Raw genomic sequence first — 7,235 nt, forward strand, 5'->3', positions numbered from 1 at the left:
GGTCCAGCCATCATCACTGTATATAACACTCACCATCCACATATATAACCCCCATCATCCCCGTATATAACCCCCACCATCCCAGTATATACCAGCCATCATTCCTGTATATACCAGCCATCATCACTATATATAACCCCCATCATCCTTGTGTATACCAGCCTGGAATTTCAATATATATATATAGGAATGGTGGGTGGTATATGCAGGGATTATGGTGGTTATATACGCGGATGATGGGGATTATATACATGGGTGATGGGGGTTATATACAGGGATGATGTGGTTTATATACATGGATGATGGGGGTTACATACAGGGATGTTGTCTGGTATATACAGCGATGATGGTTGGTATATACTGGGATGATGGGAGTTATATACAGGGATGATGGGTAGTCCAGCCATCATCCCTGTATTAACCCCCATCGTCCCTGTATATATCAGCCATTATTTTCGTATATATACCCTATCATAACTGGATCCATCGGGGAGGGGTGCTTACTCTGCTCCTGGTGGGCAGCGGCAGAAGCAGGCTCTCGCCTAGCGCGTGGTCATAATGAGAGCAGGGGAGTGATGGGAGCAGCGGGAGTAGAGGTCCTCACCATCTCAGTGGGCCCGAGGCCACCACCCCCCCTGCCCTCCCGCTAACTACGCTACTGCTAGGAAGTCTTGGTCGTGCTCTTCTAACCACTGTTGGACATTTCTAGCCGTGTGACATGTCGCATTGTCTTGCTGCAAGATTCCATCTGCCCCAGGGAAGACAAACAGCATGTATGGGGGGACGTGATCTGCAGTGATGGATTCATACCCAAATCGGTTCAGAGCCTTCCACATGGATGAATGGCCCAGAGAATGCCAGGAAAACATTCCCCAGACCATAACGCTGCCGCCACCGGCTTGTGTTCTTCCAGCAATGGTTGCAGGGTGTTTGTTCTCTGATATTTCTCGCCTGACACCACAACATCCATCTGTTCTATGTAGCAGAAAACGTGACTCATCGGAGAAGACAGCCCTTTGCCAATTATCAGTGGTCCAATTCTGATACTGCCGTTCAAGTTGAAGCCTTTTTCTCCCGTTGCACCTTTGTTACATAGGAGCAGTGACCATGCGTCGGGTTCGGAGCCCCATACACAGTCGGGTTGACTGAACTGTTGTTTTAGACACATCTGGTAGCCCCCTGGTTGACTTTCAGGGTGAGCTGCTCCACTGTAGCGTGTTGTTCGTCCCTCGCGCACCTTCTTAGCCGACGTTCACCTCCCACACCAATGGCACGTGGTGCTCCGCAGTTTCCATGTCGGTTATTCCCAATGGTGTAATTTGTCCACTCACGATACACTGTCACCACTGCAGCACGTGAACAGGTCACACACTGCGCTGTGTGAGAAATACCGCCACCCTGGCCCCGAGAGCCAATAATCATCCCTTTTTAGAATGCTGGTAAATCGCCCCTTTTACCCATGAGAACAACGAGTGATATGTGATGAGACAGACTATGCCATACCTTATATACCCACCAAGTCCACCACACATCACTTCCTTCATGGGCTAAACACTGCCGACGTCAAAATTAGGAGGTGGTCATAATAATGTGACTCGACTGTGGTCTGTAGCATGCATATAGTGCATAGTAATAGGGGTCTCTAACCTACATATAATATATAGTAGGGGGGTCTCTAGTCTGCATATAATACATAGTAATGTTGGGTCTCTAACTTGCATATAATATATAGTCTGCAGACTTTTTTTTCTTTGGTTTCTGGCACATAAAGTAGCTGACCGCCATCATTGTAAGCCATTTAAAACTCTTAGGTGACTGCATTTTTGGTCACCCGGTCATCCAGGAGCTCCTCCTTCATCCCTCTTTCAGGTCTTTTTGGCAGTGACCCTAAGTTAGAGAACTAGCCTCTTTGAGGTTTTGTATCAGAAATGCTGGGCCATTGGATACTTTCATTGGTAAGACAGTAGGATTATTTTTGCCCATTGTTGGATTACGAGCAGTTCCAGATGATCAAATTCTGGACTAAAAAGGCAAAAATGACCAGACGGACATAGACACCTTATTATTTTGCATAGTAAACCTTGCTCAAAACAAGGTACAGCGAGACAAGGGGAGATCCCCAAACAAACTAGGAAACAACCTACAAGCGCACAAGCGCAAGGGACATGACATCCCAATAAAGTATGAAAATAAATACCATGGATAGTAAAAATATATTTAACTTTATTAGTGCATAACAATACATGGTATAACGATATTAGATATAATGAAAAATATGACGGATCATATATCTAAAGGAGTAGCGATCTGGTAAAGATGACAACATACCATAAGGAACACCGGAAAACAACCAACCTCAAACAACGTCCCAGTACTAACATGCCATGGATACAAGTAAAAATGAAATATCAAATAGGACAAAAGAAGTATATATGGCTATATATATGTTGGAATAATAATGCCCGTTACAAGAAGTACATAGCACAGATATGCTAAGGATGAATAACGTGTATGCAAACCAACATATATAAAAAAGATGCCAGATATAAACAGTTTAAATACCTGTGCACATGATGCAAGCAGGGGACGTGGAGAGATGGCACAGGAATGCCTCGACGCGCGTTTCGCCTGCTACCGGCTTCGTCAGGAGGCTAATCATATTTAAAAGACCGGGGGTTTTTATACTAAAATAGGTGAAAGACGAATTCATTGGTGGCACCTGTGGGGTGCACGTATAGACGGCGCTCCATAGCCATGATGCAAACACGGCATCATCAGGAAGCGCCAGGCTGTCCACGGCGTGACGATGCATCTCACTTTCTGAGACGCACATCACCATAGTAACGTGAACAAACAATGTCAGGCACTCCGAGATGCAGTGCCCACAGCGCATGCGCCAGAGAGCGTCGGTGCGGATACAACACAGAAACCATCAGGGAATGCGTGATAGAACAATGCTGCATAATTCATAAATAATGTGGCCACAAAATTAGAAACTTATAAAGAACAGACCCAAACGGGGGATGACAAATAGAGAAGATAACATAAATACATAAAACATAAATAAATACGATACAAATATATATATCTAATCAGTGCATGATCAATAATTTTGATATTTACACAAAATACATAATTTATAAATAATAAATATATAAATAATTCAGTAAGAATATGAATTTAATTGATAACATATATATTGAAAAAATGATTTTATATATAGAGAATAAAAAATAAAAAATAAGATTGAGAGAATAATAAAATTAAATATCAACAATATATACATAAAAAGACAAAAATATATGAATATATGCAAACAGTGCTACAAATTGAATAAATAGGTGTAAAGGCAATTATGGTGAAGAGTAAGAAATAAAAGTAACATTTTTTTTTTAGAAATAAAAACATAAAGTACTGGAATAAAATATTAATACAATTAATAAGTGAAGTATACAGAAATAAATAGTGAAAGTGAACAGTGAAAAATAGGACAAAATTAAATAGTAAAGTTAAAATAAATATACATAAATATGCACAATATGATAACGCATAAAAAAAGGAAGGCGTTAATAAGTGAAAAACAGAAAATGATTAAAACAGTGTGCAATGCATACATAAATATAAAGTACAAATACAGATGTATAGTACAGTACAAATACAGAGCAATTCATTTATAAACATAATAAAAAACAAACAAAAAACAAACAAAAAAGAAAGAAAAGAAAAACAAAAAACAGCAGAAAACGAACAAAAACAAAAAACAAAAAACAAACACCAAACAGACAAAAAACAAACACCAAACAAAAGCAAAAACAAACCATAAACAACAACAAACGAACAAAAAAACAAAAAACAAGAGAAAAACACACAAAAATAATAATATTGAAACACAAGGCCATAAAATTAGACAGCATGTCCGAGAGGTGGTCAGTCATAGTCCTCGCGATGGAAGGTGTATCTCTCACAGGATAATTAATGGCATCAATGAAACCAGCAACACTAGAATATAGCAAAACTGAGATTAGAATCATGTTATATTAACAATCAAAAAGCAATCCCCCAAAACTAAAATTCGCACTGCTTATAATGATTTATAAAAAAGGGTTGAAACTAGTGGCCTCATTGAGACCAAAAGGTGTAGTAGTGTTTAACAGGGTAATCCACGTCATTTCTTTTTTTAGGAGGGCTTTACGTATATCTCCACCTCGACATCCCAATTTAACCCTATCAATGCCCCGAAATCTTATGCCACTAGGGTCACAGGAATGATATTGATGAAAATGTCTGGGGATCGGCTGTAATTGGTCAACATTTTTGGTATTACATGCCGTACGGATCTTACTAACGTGTTCAAGTACACGTGTCTTAAAAGACCTGCTCGTCATGCCTATATATATCAAATCACAGGGGCATGTTGCAAAATAAATCACAGCCTCCGTTCTACAGGAAATATTGAACACAATCTTATATTCCTGAGCTTTTTTGGAGTCATAGAAAGAGGATGACCGTATAATGAATTTGCAGGCAGCACAACTGCCGCAATTAAACGATCCCCACGGTGGGCCACGACTACCAAATGGACTCGTTAGAGTCTTGGAGATATAATGACTGGATGTCAAGAGATCACGCAGGTTTTTAGATCTCCTCCAAGTAATGGAGGGGTACTTCGACAGACAGGTAGATAGATCTAAATCCGTAAGAAGCACATTCCAATGTTTCTGCATGATATTACGAATTTGAACCCATTGGGAATTGAAAGTTGTAATGAACCTAACATTAGGGTCAAAAATCTCTTTGGACTTGGGTTTACTCACCAATAATTTATCAAAAAGATCCTCCCTAGGTATGGTGAGAACCTTATTCCTATGTGACTGCAGTAATCGCTTGGGATAACCCCTTTTCATAAAGTTAGAGTTCATTGTCTCTAGCGATTGATCCAAATCGGATAGATTATCGACTATACGCTACACCCTGATCATTTGGCTAAAAGGCAATGAACGTATCCTATTTCTTGGGAGACAACTTTCAAATCTTATAAGCGTATTTTTATCTGTTTCCTTTGTGTACAATCTTGTTCTAAGTTTATCATCCTCGACCATGACTGGGGTGATATAAAGGCCAGATTTCTGAGCCCGCAGATCTACAGGACCTAATATATTAGAACTGTCTATAGAAAAAAGTGGCTTGGTGACCATAGCAACCAATTAGACTTCTGCTTTCATTTTCTAAATTGCACTGGAAAGATGAAAAGTGGTCACATAAATGGTTGCTACGGGTAACAAAGACATTTCTTCTCGGAGACCGTATCAATACGAGGGGTAGGTCTCTATTGCTAAATCGCTATTTGCGTTGCATGACGCCCGGAACGAGAGGGCTGCCAATGTGAATTGCATGCCATTTTATTTACCTCATACAACCCCTATCCCTCCAAATCCATTGAATTCAATGGGGTGCAGCTATTGCAGTAATGGTCGACAGGCACCATACTCGTAGTTAGCTCATATTGGATGTGGTATTAGAAAGATGGCATAAGCCGCTGCCCTCCTTGTGGCTTAAGTAGTCATTGATCTCTCTACTAAAAACTTATTGATGGTTTTGGATTGTGTATGGACAAAATTTAAGCTGTTGCTGGTCATGTGGTTTATGAACGTGCATATATAATATAATGTAGCAAGCAGGGCCCCGCATAGAGACCCCCGGGGGCCCAAAGCAAGAATGAGTGAAATTTCCATGTCATGCAATGTTTTTGTTCCAATTTTGCTGCTAAAACACATATATAAATAAAGTTGAACAGTTCAAATTGGGCCTCAGGTGACCCTGTTGCCCATAGCAACCAATCAGAATTCAGCTGTTATGTTCTACATTGTGTTGAAAAAAATGAAACACGGATTCTGATTGGCTGTTATGGCAAGAAGGGCTGTTTTGATATTGAGGCCTATCATGTCTGCCATTGAATATGCTTGAGACTAGTCGCCATTTGATTTGCTGTGACAGGAAAAATGTGACATTTTGTCACTTGGTTCTTGGTCACATTATGCTGAGTTTTATTCCTGCTCACAAAATGGCTGCCTCTCGAGTGTTTGTAGGCTTTACCACGTCAATTTTTGTAAAAAAAAGAGAAGTAAATAAGAAGCAAACCATTGTCGTGTATATTTATATGTTTTCGATAATACATAAAAAATCACATACATCCACAAACTATTTTTTTAACAGAATAAACTCTGCAAAGTTACATGTGACTCCCATACAGTTGCGCCACACTGCAACTTTGATGCAAGAATTGTAAAACTCAGTTCTTGCGGGTGGAGTGATGGAGATTGGTAGGGCAAGAGATTTTTGGACATATTGCAAAATGTCTGTTTGTTCCCATTCCTTATATAACAGTGAAGGATTGGCGCCCTTCATGGCAGCGGAGTATAGGTGGCTGGGGGATGGGCAGATGTCTCACTGAATGTCACCCGCACTTCCGACAACCTGTGACCCCCACAACATGCAGTAAACCAGTGCTATTGTGACTAGTCAGATGCCTTTCCACAAGTAAAATATAAACTTCCATCTGATTGGTTGATTTTTGCTTCGTTGAAGTTTTTTGCGCACAGACTTTTTGATAATTGCGCCATTGTATAAATTTACATATGATGTTTTTTTTCATACCAGAGGTGAGGGTGTTTGATGAGGGTCTTTTGTCCATGTCACTAGTACAGTAAGGCTGAAGTTTTTCACATCTGAGTTGCACCAGTGCGGGACGTGTTGTCACGGATCCCCCATAGACTAGAATCGGAGGAGAGATGCGTGACACGCAGTAAAATAGGACATGTCCTATTTTTTCACGGACCCTTCACACGCTCCGTTGAAACAACGGTCACGTGAACGGCCCCATTGAAATACATGAGTCCGTGTGACGGCCGTTGTTGATACACGCTCGTCTGAATGAGCCCTAATTTTTTTAAATTGAACTTATATAATATTGACATTTTCTGAGACACTAAATTTTGGGTTTTCATTAACTATTACCATAATCATCAATCATCGTCACCCAGCAGCCTGCTCCACACCTCTCTATTGTGATGTCATACCTGTCTATTGTGATGTCACTGGGGTATAGAATGTGGCGCTGGGCACAGATCAGTCACTCATCAGCTGGATGTGACACGTGAGTACTGGATTTTTACTGTCTGTGTCTGTGGATGATTCTACTGTGTGTACATTATAATTCCTGTACTAAGATTATCTAG

The sequence above is a fragment of the Rhinoderma darwinii genome, chromosome 10, assembly GCF_050947455.1.
Source record: "Rhinoderma darwinii isolate aRhiDar2 chromosome 10, aRhiDar2.hap1, whole genome shotgun sequence".
Lineage (NCBI taxonomy): Eukaryota > Metazoa > Chordata > Amphibia > Anura > Rhinodermatidae > Rhinoderma > Rhinoderma darwinii.